Raw genomic sequence first — 19,177 nt, 5'->3', positions numbered from 1 at the left:
AGAAAAGCTGGTAAAGCAGAATGAATGGTTTCTGGTCACAGACATGGAGACTGAGAAGACGGGTCAGGGAGACCCCCTCAACTTGTTTTTCTATGGTATTTGTTAAGCACTTACTATGTGCCGAGTACTGTACTAAGCACTGGGGGAGATTAAACCTAATCGGGTTAGATATAGGCCCTGTCCCATATGGGGCTCACAGTCTTAATCCTCATTTCACAGAAGAGGTAACTGAGGCACAGAAGAGTGAAGTGACTTACCCAAGACCATTAAACAGACAAGTGGCAGAGCTGGGATTAGAACCCTGGTCCTCTTGACTTCCATGGCTGGGCTCTTTCCAATAAGCCATACTGCTTGTCTGCAACTTTTGTCTACCTCAGAGCTCAGAAGAGTGCTTAGCACACAGCAAGTGCTTAAATGTTATAAAAAGTTAGTACAGTGCTCTGCACAGAGTAAGGACTCAATAAAGAGCACTAATCAATTGATTGAGTAATCTGGTATTCCGGCTGGGATCTGTTCTCACTGAACGCACTACTAGAAGGCAATTAATAGATAAATGGCTTGGCCTAGTACAAAGAGCCAAGACCTAACAAATACAATTAAAACAGTTAAAATTTAAAATTTTTTTAAAAAGTGGCTAGAGAAATGAGAACAGCACCTACTCTGATCAATCTCCCACAGAACAGCCCAATCTGACTTCTTGGATAGTAATAATAATAACTGTGGTATTTATTAAGCACTTAGTATGTGCAAGGCACTGCACTAACCATTGGGGTAAATACAAGATAATCGGGTTGGACACAGTCCCTGTCCCCAAAGTGAGCTCACAGTCTTAACCCCCATTTTACAAATGAGGAAACTGAGGCACAGAGATCAATGGAGAAGGGAGAGTCGGAAGTGTTGGATGGTCCATGCTGGGTCACTGGGGGAGAGTCAGGGACGGGGAAGGAAGACACAGGGAGGTTGGATGGTCACACAGCAGACAAGTGGTGGAGCCGGGCTGAGGACCCAGGTTCTCTGACTCCCAGGCCCCTGCTTTTTCCACTAGGCCATGTGGGTTCTCAGTAACTCCGAATGGTGTGGGGTTACTGGTCAAGGTTTTGTCCAGACAGAAGACCAACCACCAGGCCCCCCACCCGCACCAACAGGGCATAGCCCCTGGCTGAACAGAGTCAGTCAGTCCTATTCTTTGAGCTCTTACTATGTGCAAAGCTCTCTACCCTTGGGAGACTACAATATAACAATATAACTGACACGTCCCCTGACCACAGTGAGCTTACAGGCTATGGGAAGCAGTGTGGCTCAGTGGAAAGAGCACGGGCTTGGGAATCAGAGGTCCTGGGTTTGAATCCCCGCTTTGCCACTTGTCAGCTGTGTAACTGTGGGCAAGTCACTTAACTTCTCTGTGCCTCAGTTACCTTTCCTGTAAAATGGGGATTAAGACTGTGAGCATCACGTGGGACAACCTGATTACCCTTTATATACCCCAGTGCTTAGAACAGTGCTCTGCATATAGTAAGCGCTTAATACCAAAATTATTATTATTTATAAATACATTGCAGATATGGACATTAGTGCTGTGGGGCTGAGGGGGGGAGCAATTTGAATATACGGAGCAAGCCACAGAGATGGCGAAGAAAGTTGAAGAAAAGGAAAAGAGGGCTTAGACAGGGAAGGCCTCTTGGAGATGTGCCTTCAATTTATTCATTCATTCAATCGTATTTATCAAGCACGTACTGTGTGCAGAGACCTCTACTAAGCACTTGGAAAGTACAATTCGGCAACAGATAGTGACAATCCCTACTCAGCAATGGGCTCACAGTATAGAAGGGGGAGACAGACAACAAAACAAAACAAGTAGACAGGCATCAATACCTTCAAAATAGATAAATAGAATTATAGATCTATACATATCATTAATAAAATAGAATAATATGTACAGATATACACAAGTGATGTGGGGAGAGGAAGGGGGTAGAGCAGGAGGGAGGGAGTAGGGGTGATGGGGAAGGGAGGAGGAGCAGAGGATAAAGTGGGGGGACTCAGTCTGGGAAGGCCTCCTGGAGGAGGTGAGCTCTCAGTAGGGCTTTGAAGAGGGGAAGAGAGGTGGTTTGGCAGATGCGAGGGCAAAGGGCATTCCAGGCCAGAGGTAAGACGTGGTCCAGGGGTCGACGGCAGGACAGGCAAGAACGAGGCAGGGTGAAAGGTGAGCGGCAGAGGAGCGGAGTGTGCGGAGTGGACTGTATGTAGATAAAGAGAAGAGAAGGGAAGTGAGGTAGGAGGGGGCAAGGTGATGGAGAGCTTTGAAACCAATCGTGAGGAGTTTTTGCTTAAGCAAAAGTTGCTAGGCAAACCACTGGAGATTTTTGAGGAAGGGAGAGATATACCCAGGGTGTTTCTGAAGAAAGATAATCCGGGCAACAAAGTGAAGTGTAGACTGAAGGGCGGAGGGACAGGAGGATGGGAGTTCAGAAAGGAAGCCGATGCGGTAATCCAGTCGGGATACGACAAGAGACTGTACCAGCAGGGTAGCGGCTTGGATGGAGAGGAAAGGGTAGATCTTGGTGATGCTGTGAAGATGAGACCGGCAGGTTTTGGTGACGGACTGGATGTGGGGAGGGCGAGAGTAATGTCTGCCGGATATGAGGTGGTAGGGTGCTCTGGACCAAAGACAGAATATGGGTGAGAGGTTGGTGATGAGATAGACAAGAGTCAAGGTAGAGTGAGAAGGTAAGCATTAGGGGAGCAAAGTGTGTGGGCTGGATTGGAGTAGAGCAGTGAGGTGGGTGAGATAAGAAGCAGAAAGGGGATCAAGGGGATTCAAGCCAACGTTAGCTTGGTCCCGGGAGGATCAGCCTCGGTGGGCCGCGGACCAACAGCCCATCCCCCTCACTCCCCCACCTCTGACACTTGGCTCCTCCTTCCCATCTCCCTCCTCCTCCTCCTCCTCCCTGGATCACTCCTCCCATCCCCACAGAACAGCTCATCTTGAGGAACAGTGATTCTACAGGGTTCTGAAACACCCCTCCCCCCCCCCCCCGAGATTTTCTAATAATTCCTACGCCCCCCAGATCTCTTGGAAACAAGGCAAGCAGTAGCTGGGTGCAATCCTTCCTAAGAGAAACTGACAGATGATTGTTGACAGATCACCCTCCACCCAGCTAATGAATTGTGCCAGCTAATTTCCCACTGAATTGCACTTAGCAGGCTGCCAGGTAATTCAATTCTGCTGCTTTGGATGCTCCTGCTGACAGCAGGGGTGGGGAAGCTTCAGATTTCTAAAGTTATGCAGGCCCCAACTTTGCAGAGAACATGTCATGATGATCAGGAAAAGCCCTTCGGCATCAGGTTCATGGGCGATGATGTGTAGACTTTTCATGAATTAAGCCGGGTTATTCGTGATGAGCTCCACCTCGCCACTATAACATCTCACCCTTTCCTCAGGCTTTAACTAATTGGTCCATCAATTGATGGAATTCACTAAGCTCTTACTGCATGCAGAGCACTGGACTAAGCACTTGGGAGAGGACAAAAGAACAGAGTTTAAAGACCTGTTTCCTGCCCACAGCAAGCTTACAGTCCAGAGGGACAATCTAGAGTCAATCCATCAAAGATATTTGAGTGCTTACTGGGGGCAGAGCACTGTAATGAGTGCTCGGAAAAAGGACCACACAAGAGAATTGGAAGACATACTTTCTGCTCACAATGAGCTTACCCAGCTGGATGTAGTGGAAAACAGGATGATTTGGAAGTCCTCTTCACTGAGAAGTAAGGCACTCATATCCTACCTTTCTGAATGCTCCTTATTTTAAAATGGTATTGGTTAAACCCTTTCCTCTGTGACAGGCACTGTTCTAAGCGCCAGGGTACATCCAAGCTGATCAGGTTGGACTTAGTCCATGTCACACTCTTTAAAACTCATTGAGGGCAGGGTAGATGCATCTGGAATAACTCCTATCACAGCATTTAGTACTGTGGTTGTAATGATATTTGTTAAGCACTTATGTGCCTGGCACTGTTCTAAGGGTTAAGGTCGATACAAACTAACAGGTTGTTCCCAGTCCACATCCCATATGGGGCTTCACAATCTTTATGCCCATTTTACAGATGAGGTTACTGCGGTACAGAGAAGTGAAGTGACTACCCAAGGTCACACAGCACACAAATGGCTTAGACAGAACTAGAAACCAAGTTCTTCTGACTCCCAGGCCCGGGCTCTATCCCCTAAGCCACACTGCTTAACAGACCATAATAATAATGATGATATGGCTTCAGCTATCACATCAATATAAATTACTCCCAAATTCATCTCTCCAACAATCTGCCATGAGTGTGAGAGAGAGAGAAAAAAAGGTTTTTCTTTCTGGACTCAGGAGTGACACAGAACATATACATTTTATTCCATACAGATGCATTTGGGCTTGCAGAGCCCAGGTTGCCAAAGGGACCGAGAGGGGAGGAAGAGAGGAGGGGGCCAGAGCATGCCATTTCTGTTGATAGGAGAGGGGGAAACCACTTTGCATCTTCCCACTCTAGGATGTGCTGCTAGTCCTCTCCCCGCTTCTTTCTGCTCATCCAGGAGGGATGGAGAACATAGGGTAGTCACACATGCATACACAGATACACTCACCCTTGACTCTTCCTGCCCCTAAACCCCGCTCCCCCAGGGGCACCCCCCTCGGGCGGGAAAGGGAGTATGTACTCTTGAAGCCAGAGCCGGGCAGATAACTCCCAACAGTCCGGGCAGGAGGAAGTTGCACTGTCTATAGAATTAAGGGCCCCGGCGCGACTTCACATCTGCTCTGGAGGTCCGTCTTCGGATCACCTGTCCAGAACTCTAGACCCCCGTTTCCATAACCCTTTACCCGTCCAGAGAGGGGCGGACCCTCTCACCCTGCTCTGGTCCCGGCCCTTGCTCTCATGCATGAGGCACACACACATCTCCATCCTCCCTGGAGTTGCAAGGACCTGTTTTGGCATCCATGATGGCAGTGTTTGACCCTTGACCCACAAAGGAAATGGCATGGTCTGGAAGGAGGGGATACACAGTTGTGGGCTGGTGGGCGGGAGGGGGGGGATGGCCAGGGGGCAGCAGCCTGGTGCCAACCGATTCCCTCATGGTGGGGCCGGCGCAATCTATGAGTGTCCGTGAAATCCGCTGAATTCCTCCAGTTCTCCACTTTCCTCAGGGCAAGGTGGTCCGCTTCGGGGCTGCGCTGCAGCTGCGGCTTCCTGAGAACAGATGTGACTGTTGATTGGCTAATGAGGTGTGTTCTAGCCCATTGTGGGGGAAGTATGCCAGCCCAGCAGAGGTTCAGGGGTTGGGGGGTGGGAGCAGTGCAGAACCGTTGGATGAGTCTCCAGTGGGGAGCCCAGTCCTCCGCCCAGGGAGTAGGAAGTTACATGTTGAGAGGAGTCTGCTTAGGGGTCATTACTGGGCCAGGTGGGGGTCAGTCACTGCTCTACTTTGTGGACTATAAGGATGCAGTGGATTGTGTTGAGGTGTAATGGAAATAAGGAAACAAGAGTATAGTCTAGTCCTCTAGACTTAAGTGCTCAATAAATGCCATCGATTCTTTGATTCCTCCCACTTGCCCAAAACAGAGCCCTAATCGCCCCGACACTAACCGTCCTGTCCACACCAACATGTCCGTGGGGAGGCGGGGATGGAGCAGGGGACTGGGTTTCCCAGGATGCATCTGAGGCTCAGGCTCCTTCCTTGGCCCCTAAGGATACACTCAATCAGGTCTCAGGGCAATCCCCCTCTGCCACCCTGCTTGGGTCAGGAGGGGCTGCCACCTGTGCCCAGCCCCATCTGCGCCCCCACTCCGGAGCTTAACTGTCCCCTGCAGGACGGGGGGGGGGAGGGGGAGGAAAGAGAGCATGCACACAGGAGACCGAGACAGAGATAGGGAGAGACAGGATAGAGCAGCTGCCACTCACCCACCCTGCAGAAGAGGCCCTGGCTGATCATCACCCCATGGCAAGACACCCGAGGCAGTTGGGGTTTCCCCCCCCGCAGAGTCTTAGCCCCTACCGACTCTCTCCCCAACACCCCTCCCTCCCAACAAATCCCTAGGATCTTACCTCTGAGCAGGATTGTCTGGGAGACTTCTCCACGGGGCAGAAAGAAGATGGGCTTCTGCCTTTTCTCCTCCTGCAGCGGAGGCCCTGAATACTTACCCAGTGCCAGGCTGGTCTTTCACCCATGCCCCTCCTTCTCTCTCCCATAATTAGAGCCTGGTGGAGGCATCTGACCCCAAGTTTGGTCTGACTTGAGTCAGACCCCCACCTCATTAAGCACCTTCTTGGGCAGGTTGGGTGCAGGAGACACAGCCCCTGCCCACTGGGAGCTTACAATCTAAGGCATTCAGTCAGTCAATCATATTTGAGCTCACAGAACAGTGCAGAGAACAGTATTAAGGCTTTGGGAGAGTACAATAGAACAATTCAGCCACTGCAAGCCCTGCCCCAATAAGCTTACCCTCTAGAGGGGGAAGGATCAGCTTTGGAACAAACATGGTACAAGTACTTCAAAAAGTTCAACACTCCATAGCACGGCATGGCCCCTGCTCGAAGTTTCCAGTCTACAGGACAGACTTTAAAATTGATCACACACAGGTGGAATGGCATATACAAGGTCGGTATGTGAAACAGTACACACTGAACCCAAGGTACGCTTGAATCTGCAGTATGAGTAGGAAAAAACAGCAAATCAATACGTGGAGTGAAGGGTGGCAGTACTGCATTGAGACAGCAGTAATGTTTATCAAAAGCTATTTGACCAGTAGTGCACTGGCTCATGAAGAGCAGGATGGGGGAGAGGAATGCAGTATGAAGAGGCAGGAATTGTGAGAGAGATGCTCAATTGCTAAAGACATCCATTTCAATAGTCAATTGTATTTATCCCAGCCCTGTACTATCAGATAGGAAGCCCTGGCCTACTATGAGCCTTACAGTCTAGAGGGGGAGACAGACATTTCACATAAATACATTTCATCCATTTAAGTCGGGGTTCAGACGAGACGGGGGAGAAATCATCTGAAATATTCTGCAGACTAGGTTCCAACTTCGAGGAGAGATTTGCACTTTGTAACTCAGTCTCCCAAGTGCTCAGAAGGGTGATCCCACATCTAAGTACTGACTACTGTTGCTTCTGCTGCTACCGCCGGCGGCGCTTGTTGTTGGCGGGTTCTGGGTTGGTCCGGCGTATTTGAGCACAGAGTACCCTTAAGTACTTGAGAGAGTCTAATAGAACAGACACATTCTCTTGCTCACAACCAGTTTATGGTTCTACTCCATATGGGTACAGCCACTGAGCCCCAACTCATTGCTGGACTTTTGTTGCGGGGGCTGTAATGGAGTCCCATGGGGGAGAAGGGGGCAATGTATATCTAGGGGTACAGCTATTGGGAAGCACCCCAGAAATCTCCAGAACGGCAAGCTAAGGTCGGCACCATCTGCCGCGAGAGGCACGTGACAGTACACCACCCCACCCCTTCCCCATCGGCGGGTTCTCGGTTCCTGCCCCTGGGGGCTCACAGTCTGATGCTCCCAATATGGACGCTGCCGGGATCGACCCACGGTGCTGATCCACTGAGGATGGGAGAGGTTTCCAGTGGGTGGGAGCTGGGAGCGCACCCTCCTTGTGGATACTGGGGGGCTGGGGGCGGGAGGGGCGGCGACAGCACAGCCTTGCAGAATCAGCACCTCACCTCTACTACATCTGGGCGCAGGGGTCCCATGTTGAGTTGTTCAAGTTCACTGGCCTGGTGACTAAGGTTGAGTGGGAAATACTAGCTAACTGGGGACTGGCAAGAGCAGAAGGAGGGCAATCGTTAGAGACACACCAAACACACAGATACACGGAAGATCGTGAGTATGCACCCCATGCAACCCCACGGTTTTTGCCCCATCTCTCCCCCTACGCCCCAGCCCCTCATCTCTGGATCCAGAGCACCAGTTATCTCCCTCAAGACAGACCTCATAGCATCACAACCCCTCCACTTCCTCCACTCCAGAGACATTTACTTGTCCCAACCAAGCGAACACTTCTCTTCCTGGGTCCCAGACCCATCTCCAAGTCAGGAAAAACCAAAACCTGTGTAGCACGTAGCATGCCCTGCCCCTCTAGAGAGGGGGAAACCACTTTTGCATCTTCCCCACTCTAGGATGTGCTGCTAGTCCTCTCCCCGCTTCTTTCTGCTCATCCAGGAGGGATGGAGAACATAGGGTAGTCACACATGCATACACAGATACACTCACCCTTGACTCTTCCTGCCCCTAAACCCCGCTCCCCCCCAGGGACAGGAGTATTGGAATCAAATCAGAGGCTGGGCCACAGACACTGTCAACGCACACATCAGTGACCAACTTCCTACTTTCCCCAGCACTTCCAACAGAGCTTAAACACATCATAAGCACTTCAATACCATCAGCTTTATGGACAAGTCATTGGTATCCCAACATTCCCCATACCACCCTCAGCCCTCTCCATAGCCCTCACATCAGTAATGCAATTGATATTGACTATCCAACCCTGGCCATTCCCCCACCCTGCTCCCCCATCACAAGCACACGTGCACACACCCACACAACTCCAGCTTTTTACACCACCTCCTGGATAAATTGGTACAGTATATATCAGTTAACCAAACACTGGATTACCAACCCAAATCAGTGATATGAATATATAAATACACACATGAAAAACCACAATCGTATTTGTAGACTACTTACTTTGTGCTGATCACTGGAGAGAAGCAACATGGTGTAGTGGGTAGACCACAGGTCTGGGAGTTGGAAAGCCATGCCACTTTTCTGCTGCAAGACCTTGGGCAAATCACTTGACTGGGCCTCAGCTCATTCATCTGGAAAATGGGGATTGAGAATGTGAGCCCCAGGAGGGACAGAGACTAAGTCCAACCCCATTTGCTTGTCCAACCCCATTCCAGTGCTTAGTACAGTGCCTGGCACATAAGCAGCATTTACCACCACAATTACTAATTTTCCTAAGCACTTGTGGGAGTATACTATAACTCCCAACTGCAGCCCCCTCCCTCCACCCCCCCCAAAGTGTCATCATCACCCTTTCAGTCAATTATTCCAGACTTTGGTCTCCTTTCCCCACTAAACTTCAAATCCTTGAGCCCAGCTCATTCCTTCACCCCACTCCAGCATCATAATAATAATAATAATGTTGGTATTTGTTAAGCGCTTACTATGTGCCGAGCACTGTTCTAAGCGCTGGGGTAGACATAGGGGAATCAGGTTGTCCCACGTGGGGCTCAGTCTTAATCCCCATTTTACAGATGAGGGAACTGAGGCACAGAGAAGTTAAGTGACTTGCCCACAGTCACACAGCTAACAAGTGGCAGAGCTGGGATTCAAACTCAGGAGCCCTGACTCCAAAGCCCGTGCTCTTTCCATTGAGCCACGAGGCTAATCAATAAAGTCTCCAGGTAACCCAACCTTAAGCACCCAAGTCATTTCTGAGTCATCCATATGAAACCAATTCCCCCCCCCCCCCATCACACAACAAGCCACCCCATCCCCACTCTAATCAACCATTAGCCCAGCCTTAAATTGCCCCCTAAAAGCATTAACCCAAATCCTTCCTGAGCCATCAGAAACCAGCTCATCTCCCCCACACCCATCAGCACCGCCAATTCAATAGGCATCAACTATCAGAGCTAAACAAAAAGATAAAGATAAGATAACCAAGCCCTGTTTACCAAATCTCCGGAGAGGGATACTTCATCTTCTCTCCACAGCCTATAGGTAGTAGTGCCCACAAGCCCTACATGGGGTAGGGAGAGGGACAGAAGCCTCTGGGGCTTTAAAGGGCTACTTGCCTCATTGAAGGGCACCCAATGGAGAGACTGCATTTTGGCAGGGGGGCAGCTGTAGGATTAGGGGGAAAAAAAGGCAGAAGGTTATTAAGGAGAAGGATTTGCAACTGCCCATTGCTAAAGGAAAAGCATCCTTAGTTATAGACCCCTGCAACCCATTCACAGACTCCTTGAGGAGTGGGTCTGATTCTGATCCAAGTCTTTCCCAGAACTTAATGTAGGGCTAAGCACCCAGGAGGATATTCAATAAATGAGAATTGATCAGCACGCCATGGTGGATAGAACAACGGCCTGGGGGGCCAGGGACTGTGTCCAACCCAATCTTCTTGCATCCACTCCAGCCTTTAGGACAGTGCCTGCCACATGGTAAGCATTTAAAAACCACAATTACTATTAGTACTAAGCACTTGGGGGAGTACATTATAACTCCCAACTGCAGCCCCCCACCCTCAAGGTGTCACTGCCACTATTTCAGTCAATTATTCCAGACTTGGGTCTCCCCTCTGCCCCCCTCAACTTCAAACCCTTCAGCCCAACCCATTCTTCCACTCCTTCTGTCACCCTAATGGGTCAAGTCAAAGCTGAACAGAAGATAAGCTAATCAAGGGGCAACCACAGATGCTGCACACCAAACCCCTAGAAGGGCATATTCCCTCTCCTTTCCACAGCCTATAGGAAGTAGCACCCATGGAAGAGGGTCAGAAACCTCTAGGGTGTTAAAGGGGCAGTGCCACTTGCCCCATTGCAGGGCACAGAGGAGAGAAACTGGGTTTCTGGGGGTGGGGCTGGAGGATCAGGGAAGAAAAAAAGGCAGAAGGTCATTAAGGAGAAGGATCTGCCACTGCCCCTTCAACCCTTAGAACAGTGCTTGGCACGTATAAGGCACTTAATACCATAATAGCTTTTATTAAAAGGATCTGAAAAAACATCCTTAATTATAGACACCTGCAACCCATTTCCATACTCCTTGAGAACTGGATCTAATTCTCATGCAGTGTTTTTCCAGCACTTACTACCTAGGGCTTTGCACCAAAGAGGATATTCACTCAAAAAATGGAGCAGCAGGATGTAGCAAATAGAGCACCAGCCTGGGAGTCAAAAGGTCTTGATTTCCAATCGCTGATCCACCACTTGGCTGCTGATTGACCTTGGGGAAAAATCACTTCACTTCTCTGGGCCTCAGTTACCTTATCTACAAAATGGGAATTGAGACCATGAGCCCCACGGGAGACAGAGACTGGGTCAAACCCAATTTGCTTGAATCCACCCCAGGGCTTAATACAGTGCCTGGCACATCATAAGCACTTAAATACCACAATTATTAATAAACACCTGGGTGAGTACAGTAACTCCAAACTGCAGTCACCTCCCCAACTGCCAAGGTGTCACTACCACTCTGTCAGTCAATTATCCCAGACTTGGGTTTTGCCTCTGCACCCCTCAACTTCAAACCCTTAAGCCCAGCCCACTGCTCAACCCCTTCAGTCATCCTCATCAGTAAAGTCACCAAGCCATCAATGAAAGAGAAAATAAGCAAATCAAAGAAGGAATCCACAAACCCTGCTCACCACACCCCCAGAGGAAAAGACTCCATTTCTTCTCCACAGCCTACAGGAAGGAGCACCCATGGGTCCTACATAGAAGAGAAAGAAGCCCACCTGCCTCTGGGGCTTTAAAGGGGCAGTGACACTTGCCCCCATTGAAAGGCACCTATTAGAGAGATTGGGTTTCTGGGGGTGGGGCTTTAGGATCAGAGAAGGAAGAGGCAGAAGACTATTAAGGAGAAGGGCTTTTGCAGCTGCCCATCGTTAAAAGGATTGGGGAAGAGCATCCTTAATTATAAACCCCTGCAACCCATTTATTTACTCCTTGAAGATGGGGTCTAATTCTCATCCACTGTTTTCTCACCACTCAGGACAGTGCTTTGCACCCAAGAGGATATTCAATAAATAAAAAATTGAGGAGCATGATGCTATGCATAGAGCATAGGAGTCAGAAGCTCATGGATTCTAATCCCTGCTCCACCGCTTGTCTGCTGTTTGACCTTGGGAAAGTCACTTCACTTCCCTGGGCCTCAGTTACCCCTTCTGTAAAAGGGGGATCAGGACTGTGAGCCCCATGTGGGACAGGGATTGGGTCAAACCCACTTGAATCTACCCGAGCGCTTAGTACAGTACCTATGTATTCTATGTGCCTCGGTGACTTCCAGGCCCAGGCCCTTTCCACTAAGCCGTGCTGCTTCTCTCCTTCCTGCTTCTGTCAGGTTCAGCTTCCTGGGGAAGGACTGTTGGTATAACAAGTATGTAGAAGAAGCCAACTTTGGGAATGAGAGGACCCACGTTCTCTCCGCTTGGAGTGGCTCTCCTCCAGCTAAGGAATTTAAATTGAATGGGCCCAGAGTTTACAGAATCGATGATTCTAAGGTGGAATTCAATCTCACAATGGTGAGTCTTTCACTTTCACACAGTCACGGGCATCAATCACTAAATCATATTTATTGAGTGCTTATTGTGTGCAGAGCACTGTCCTAAAATGTTTTGGGAGAGTACAATATAACATTATTAACAGACACATTCCCTGCCCATAGCGAGCTTACATTCTCGAGGGGGAGATGCACATTAATATAAATAAATAAGTTACAGATGTGGACATAAGTGCTGTGGGGCTGGGAGGGAGGATGAATAAACAGAGCAAGTCAGAGTGAGGCAGAAGGAAGTGGAGAAAAAGAGGACTTGGGGAAGGCCTCTTGGAGGAGGTGTGCCTTTAAGAAGGCTTTGAAGTGGGGAATAATAATAATAATAATGTTGGTATTTGTTAAGCGCTTACTATGTGCAGAGCACTGTTCTAAGCACTGGGGGAGATACAGGGTCATCACGTCCCACGTGAGGCTCACAGTTAATTCCCATTTTACAGATAAGGTAACTGAGGCACAGAAATTAAGTGACTTGCCCACAGTCACACTGCTGACAAGTGGCAGAGCAGGGAGTAGAACCCATGACCTCTGACTCCGAAGCCCAAGCTCTTTCCACTGTCTGTCGATATGAAGTGGGAGGGCATTCCAGGCCAGAAGTAGGACGTGGGCAAGAGGTCATCAGCAAGATAGATGAGATCGAGGTACATTAGGTAGGTTGGCATTAGAGGAGCAAAGGGTGCAGGTTAGGTTGTAGTAGGAAAGGAGAGAGGTGAGGTTAGAGGGGGAGAGGAGATTGAGTCATTTCAAACCAATGGTGAGGAGTTTTTGTTGGATGCAGAGGTGGACGGGCATCCACTGGAGGTTCTAAGGAGCTGGGTGACATGTCCTGAATGGTTTTGGAGAAAAATGCTCAGGGCAGCAGACTGAAATATAGACTGGAATCAGGGAGAAATGGGAGGCAGGGAGGTTAGCAAGAAGATTGATACTGCTATCAAGACGGGATTGGATGAGTGCTTGGATTAATAGGGTAGAAGAGATGATGCAGAGTGGAGGGTGGATAGGGGAAAAAGGGCTTCCTTCAGTCTTTCAAGACAATAAGCTCAAGAGGGGCAGGGAATGTGTCTGTTAATTCTGTTACACTGTCCTCTTCCAAGTGCTTAGTACAGTGCTCTGCACAGAGCAAGCACTCCATAAATACCATTGACTGATTTCAAGCCACTATAACAATTTCATCCAGTCCCAAGTGTGCTCTGAGAAGAGTTTGCAGAAACACATAATGTACCAGTAGTTTTTTGGTTGGGGAGGTGGTGGTCTCTGAATAATAATAAAATTAACTGTGGGATTTATTAAGCGCTGACTCTATGTCAGCCACTGTAATAAGCATGGGGGTGCATATGAGCAAATTGTGTTGGGCTCAGTCCCTGTCTCATGTAAGACTCACAGTCTTCACCCCTGTTTTACAGATGAGGGAATTGAGGCCCAGAGAAGTGAAATGACTTGCCCCAAGTCACACAGCAGACAAGTGGTAGAGGAGAGATTAGAATTTAAATTCATTCTAATTACGAGGTCTGGGCTCTAGCCACTAGGCCACGCAGCTTCTCATCACCTCATTGCCTCCTGAATCCACTCTTACTCATAGCCCTAATGAAGGTCCCAGGGTTGGCAAAGACACTTGGAAGATTGACTTTTTTGAACCTCACAATGTAGATCCTTGCTTTCTACTCATTCTTCAGCATGCCATTATTTTATCCAAATTCACCTTTCATCTGTGCTTCTCATTTTAGGGAGGTGGAATTTAGGGGAAATGGGGTAATTTTATGGCTCTTTTAAGGCACATCTCCTCCAAGAGGTCTTCCCTGACAAAGCCCTCATTTCTTCTCTCCCATTCCCTTCTGCGTCGCCCTGACTTGCTCCCTTTATTCACCCCTTCCCTCAGCTCCACAGCACTTTGGCCCATATCTGCAATTTATTTATTATCGGTCTCCCCTGCTAGACTGTAAGCAGGGAAGGGAATGTGTCAAATCCAAGTGAGAGGCAGAAGAAAATCTTTTATCTTCAAAAAAGATAAAATTATCTTTTATCTTAGGCACAAAGAAAGTGTGTAGTAATTACCATCATTATTGTACACAATTTGATTCTGCTGCAAGCACATGGGACAATTTGTGGGGAGTGAGAAAACACACACACACACACACACACCCCCACCCCACCCCCCCAATCCCTTCCATGAAGCACTTATTTGCTCATCGTTAAATTCCACATCTTCCTTTGGCTTATAAGGTGTCTTAGTGTTTATTTTTTCAACTAGATGGTGAGCTCCATGTGAATAGGGATTGTGTCTGCTAATTTTATTTTGCTCTCTCAATCAATCACTTTCCATAGCACTTCGGAGCACGGTAATAAACATTTAGGAGAGGACAATACAGTAGAATTAGCAGTCACCTTCCGGTCCATTATGAGCCCCAAGCACTTGGTACTATGTTGGGTAAATTCTACTCTAGAACTCTGTTCTGTTGTACTCTCTCAAGTGCTTAGTACAACACTCTTCACATAATAAGCACTACATAAAGGCCATTGACTGATAGACTGATTAATGAGAGGCCAGGCATATTCATGGGCTTGAGCTGGAACTGACATCCCAGTGATCAATTATCAGGAAATGCCTGGATTAGTTTCAGTTTAGTGCCAAGAGCACTTGAGGTCTTTCAACTGGCTACTTGGTGTTTTCAACCTTCCCAGTTGAACAAAAGCTACTTTCTGTGGAATGAGTTTAGTCACTTAGAGAGATAGCCACTTAACCACAAATTGCAGATCCTAGGGCCCATCATGAGGTACAAGATAAATGGGGAATATGGGGTGGGCTCTACTAATATGAAGAATTTAGATCAAGCCTACACTAGCATATTCTTCACCCTGAAGGGCAGAAAAAAACTCCTTACCTTTAAAGTCCAGGTAATTGAATTTTTTGGCTTCAGTTAGTGGAATGATTTGCCGGTTCAGGTCCTACTTCCCACTCCACATGACTACTAAGGACACTGAAACAAGATTGAGATTCTCTGAAATCTGGGTGAAACAGCCCTCTTCCCATCATTCAATCATATTTATTGAGCATTTACTGTGTGCAGAGCACTGTACTAAGCGTTTGATTCCCCCATCATCCCCCCTCTCTTTGGGGAATGGGAGTCGGTGGGGGAGGGGGAACGTAACCTTGTCTCTGATAACGATAAGCAGCGTGGACTAGGGGACTAAGCCCGGGCCCGGGAATCAAAAGGATTCAAAAGGTTGTAATCCCGGTTCCTGGGAGTCAGTGCTGGTGATGAAATAAAACCTTCTCTTTGATAAAGAGAAGCAGCTTGGCCTACTGTACAGAGCCCAGGTCTGGCAATCAGAAGGACCTAGGTTCTAATCCCAGCTCCGCCGGGATCGAACCCACGACCTCTGATTCCCAAGCCTGGGCTCTTGCCCCTGAGCCACGCTGCTTCCCAACTAGATTCTCCATCATTGCCCACTCTTCCCTGGAGACAGAACGTTTCTATCCAGAGTGTGGCAGGAGAGGTATACTGGGAAAACATCAGCAGGAAATTCTCCAGGCAAATCCAGGAGAAGTTCATCATTTCGAACCACTTACATCTCGATCCTATAGGTGAGTTCAACACCCGTCCGACGCCTTGTGCCTTTGCCAGCAGGGAATGCCGGAAAGTGTCTGTGTGTGCATTCAACTGTATTTATTGAGCGCTTTACTGGGTGCAGAGCACTGCACTAGGCGCTTGGAAGAGTACAATAGAACAATAAGCAGGCACATTCCCAGCCCACAACAAACTGACAGTTTTGGAGCGAGCACTGTGTGGGCACTTAGGAGGCACACGATGAGAGGAACACACGGTCCCTCAAGAGCTTACAGTCTAATAGGGGAGTCGGGCCATCGGACAAAAAGCGCAGACATCCCAGAGAGGGCAAGAGAAAAGAACAACATAGATAAAAAACTGGTCATTCATGAATATTCTTTGGAGATCTTGAATAATGGAAGAACCATTATCAAGGTCACTGATTAGCTTGGCTCAGTGGAAAGAGCCTGGGCTTCGGTCAGAGGTCATGGGTTCGATTCCCGGATCTGCCACTTGTCAGCTGTGTGACTGTGGGCAAGTCACTTAACTTCTCTGTGCCTCAGTTACCTCATCTGTAAAATGGGGATTAACTGTAAGCCTCACGTGGGACGACCCGATTACCTTGTATCTCCCCCAGCGCTTAGAACAGAGCTCTGCACATAGTAAACACTTAACAAATACCAACATTATTATTATAGGAGAAGACACGATGTTCTGGAGAAAATATATCCATAGAGTAGCTATGAATCGGAAATGACTCGATGGTGCTTGATAATAATAATAATAAATCATGAATAAATGAACCGAGGACATACATTAATATTTGAGTGCTTGTTGAAGAACCCAGTTGATCTCAAAAAGGGCTACTCCCCTCCAGGGGAAATTTAGATTAAATATTAGTCGATTGATGGCATTTGTTGAGTGCTCACTATGTGCAGAGCACTGGACTAAGAGTTTGGGAGGATACAATACAACAAAATACAACCTCTAGGATTCAGACGAGATGTAATTCCAATCTGAGATGATGAACTTCTCCTGGATTAGCCTGGATAATTTCCTGTTGGATTTTTCCCAGGACACCTCTCCAGCCACACTCTGGATAGAAAGTTCTGTCTCCAGGGAAAAGCAGGCAACGATGGAGAATCTTGTTTTCTCACAGTTCAATCAATAGTATTTATTGAGCACTTGCTGTGTGCAGAGCACTGCATGAAACACTTGGGAGAGTGCACTAGAACAAAATCAGTAGATAGGTACCCTGCCCACAATGAAATTACAGTCTAGAGGGGGAGACAGACATTAATATAAATTGAGATATAGCAGACATGTTCCCACTAAATAGAAAAGGAAAGATTCCTGCCAGTGGGGTGGATGGTGGTTCAACTTTGCTGTGAGGGTCCCAGGGTTGGGGGCTAGAATGTGCTTCTTTACAGGAGGGCTCATACTCACTTTTTTTTATATAGTATTTGTGAAGCACTTAACTAGGCACGAGGCACTGTACAAAGTGCTAGGGATGACCCACAGGTTGGGATCATCCTGCTCCTTTTGGGCCTCTCAGTCTTCATCCTCATTTTAGATGAGTTAACCTAGGGAAGAAAAGTGACTTGCCCAAGGTCTCACAGCATACAACTGAAGAGGCAGAATTAGAACCAAGGTCCTTCTGACTCTCAGACATGTGCTCTGTACATAAGGCCACACTGCTTCCTTGCTTCATTTGAGGGAAAAAAAAAGATATTAAAGAAAACAAACCACTTACTATGTACCAAGCACTGAACCAAGCACTGGGGTAGATGCAAGCTATATACCCCATTCACTGATTAACTGACAAGTATGATGATCAGGGCTGGGCATAGGGCAGTGTTGGAGCAAGACCGTAGACTTTACCTTTTATCTTGTTTATTTTTATGGCATCTGTTAAGCGCGTACTATGTGCCAGGCACTCTACTGAGCTAATTAGGCTGAACACAGTCCCTGTCCCACATGGAGTCACAGTCTTCATCCCCATTTTATGGATGAAGTAACTGAGGAACAGAGAAGTGAAGTGACTAGATCCAGGGCATCCAGCAGAAAGAAAGTGGCAGGAATGGGATTAGAACCCAGGTCCTTCTGATTCCCAGGCCCAGGCTCTCTCCATTAGGTCATGCTACCTACTGTGTTCACACTTGATCCATTTAAGGGAAACAACAGGAAAAATTCCATTTATGGGCTTAGGAAGTACACAGAGAGTGAACAAATCAGGGATGATAAGTCTCTTTCATGCCTGATCCCTCAAGGGCAACATTTTCTTCTTTTGCAGGAATCACCGGATTGGATGTGTTAAATCATTTTTCTTTCGGTAAACCTATCAACCTCAGAAGACATGGGTTGGATACCTACTACCATGGGGAAAGGTTTAACTCACCCATTTATTGGGCAGCTAACTTTAGGATAAAAGCCTTTCAGGATCATGTATTAATGACATGAAAACCTTTTATATGAGGCAAAAGCCCGTTTATGTGGAAAGTGAATTCAGATGGTTTTTTTTTTCCCTAATTAAATTTGAATAAATAAATGAGAAGCAGCATGGTCCAGTGGGCAGAGCACGGGCCATGGAGTCACAAGGACCTGAATTCTAATTCCGGCTCTGCCACTTCTCTGGGCCACCTGTCTGCCATGTGATCTTGGGTAAGTCACTTCACTTCATTTGACTGTGAGCCCCATGTAGGGAATGGGCTGTGTCCAACCTGACAAAATGTGTACCTACCTCAGCGTTTAGTACAGTTCCCAGCACATAATAAGCACTTGACAATTACCATCAAAAAGGGTTTGGCCCCGAACCCTTTTGCTTCCCGTTTGCATCCCACAGCCTTTGCCTTAAAAGCCACGGGAAAGATGTTTAGAATTTGTGTTTCTATGGACAAACCCTTTCATAATAATAATGATGGTATTTTTTAAGTGCTTACTATGTGTCAGGAGGTGCTCTATTAAGCAGTGGTGGCCATAAGCCAATAGGGTTGGACACAGTCCCTAATGGATCTGGGCTCACAGTCTCAATCCCCATTTTACAGATGAGGTAACTGAGTCACAGAGAAGTGTTAGAGGTGCTTTCCCCCTAACCTAATCTTTGCCCATCACCTAACTTTTTCCCCTCGCCTAACCTTTTCCCCTTACCTAGCCTTGTCCCATAGTGTATTCTTTCCCCCTGGCTTAACCTTTTCCTGTGGCCTAACCTTTTTCACTGGCCTAACCTTTTCCCCTAGCCTAACCACTTCCCATAGCCTAAACCATTTCCCCTAAACTAAAGTTTATACCTAGCTTAACCTTTTCCCTGAACC

At 47.8% G+C, this 19,177-nt stretch overlaps 2 long non-coding RNA genes across 3 annotated transcripts; both read right to left on the bottom strand.

The window, feature by feature from the left end:
- Positions 1 to 4,366: 4,366 nt before the first annotated feature.
- LOC114810257 lies at positions 4,367 to 8,775 on the bottom strand. 2 transcript variants are annotated; one of them, XR_003757976.1, is made up of 3 exons: positions 8,737 to 8,775; positions 5,626 to 5,723; positions 4,367 to 5,229 (listed from the first exon to the last, which is right to left on the bottom strand). It is a non-coding gene; the product is annotated as an uncharacterized LOC114810257 (long non-coding RNA). The 2 variants fall into 2 exon arrangements; XR_005659815.1 differs by lacking the exon at positions 8,737 to 8,775 and adding an exon at positions 6,085 to 6,154.
- A 54-nt stretch (positions 8,776 to 8,829) lies between these two features.
- Positions 8,830 to 11,551, bottom strand: LOC114810029. The gene is made up of 3 exons (XR_003757771.2): positions 11,408 to 11,551; positions 9,732 to 9,900; positions 8,830 to 8,867 (listed from the first exon to the last, which is right to left on the bottom strand). It is a non-coding gene; the product is annotated as an uncharacterized LOC114810029 (long non-coding RNA).
- Positions 11,552 to 19,177: the final 7,626 nt, after the last annotated feature.

The sequence above is a fragment of the Ornithorhynchus anatinus genome, chromosome 3 (genome assembly GCF_004115215.2).
Source record: "Ornithorhynchus anatinus isolate Pmale09 chromosome 3, mOrnAna1.pri.v4, whole genome shotgun sequence".
Classification (NCBI taxonomy): domain Eukaryota; kingdom Metazoa; phylum Chordata; class Mammalia; order Monotremata; family Ornithorhynchidae; genus Ornithorhynchus; species Ornithorhynchus anatinus.
This window is presented reverse-complemented; position numbering and strand designations above follow the sequence as displayed.